Genomic DNA, 810 nt, shown 5'->3' on the forward strand with positions numbered 1-810 from the left:
AATGCATATTGTCCTGCAAAACACATTAAAACAGAAGGATTATAGTCGGATGAATCTGAGAAAGATAATGAGAATAGAAAACCAAGTCCAAATCTGGGTCAAAATGTGTCTGTGAAAAATGAGAACTTTTGTGTGCAAACCATCAATGTGTGACCACACATCGGGCTGAAAGGGTCCTGGATAAACAATTGAAACCCACATGAATGATTTACAAACATTGTGGTTGTGTAGATGACATTAATTGGTCACACCAATCACGTCTTTCTGGGGAGTCTGTATTGTAAATGCGACTGTGAGTCTTGTATAAAGCCACATCATATCATCTTTCAGAGATCCCCAAATGATTTATCTGTTTCATGTTAGCACATAGAAAATATAAAACTGAATTACAGGCTTTGACAGCACATGCTCTGAATGATCCATTGGTGCATCTGTTTATATGTTGGAGTGTGTAGGAGGTCAGGATGTAGCACTTTAAATGATCAGCATGAGCTTTTGAAAGAATTACTTGTCTGAGGCCAGAAACAGATGCAGCATCATATTTCGCGGAGATGGCCTTGAAAAACCATACTGGAGTACAGACTCTAGTTTCATGGTTATGTTTTAGCCCTGACAAAAGAGAATGTCATGCACCTGCTCTGCATTAGGTGCTCAACACCACAGTATAGTTCTGGAATGATGTCCCTTTGGATTCAGGTGGTGTATAGTTGGGCAGTTGGGCTTTATTAAATCTTGCGGGGTCCACAGTGGTGCAGCAGAGGGTCCACCACCATTGTTTGAACTAATTTTTGTGAATTAAAAAAAAAAAAA

General features: G+C 39.4%; 1 protein-coding gene across 1 annotated transcript in view; it reads left to right on the top strand.

Moving 5' to 3' along the window:
* Positions 1–810, top strand: part of LOC107585515 (WD repeat-containing protein 27-like) — a 47036-nt gene that overhangs the window by 37412 nt on the left and 8814 nt on the right. The window lies entirely within an intron of this gene.

The sequence above is a fragment of the Sinocyclocheilus grahami genome, unplaced genomic scaffold (assembly GCF_001515645.1).
Source record: "Sinocyclocheilus grahami isolate Dianchi unplaced genomic scaffold, SAMN03320097.WGS_v1.1 scaffold71.1, whole genome shotgun sequence".
Lineage (NCBI taxonomy): Eukaryota > Metazoa > Chordata > Actinopteri > Cypriniformes > Cyprinidae > Sinocyclocheilus > Sinocyclocheilus grahami.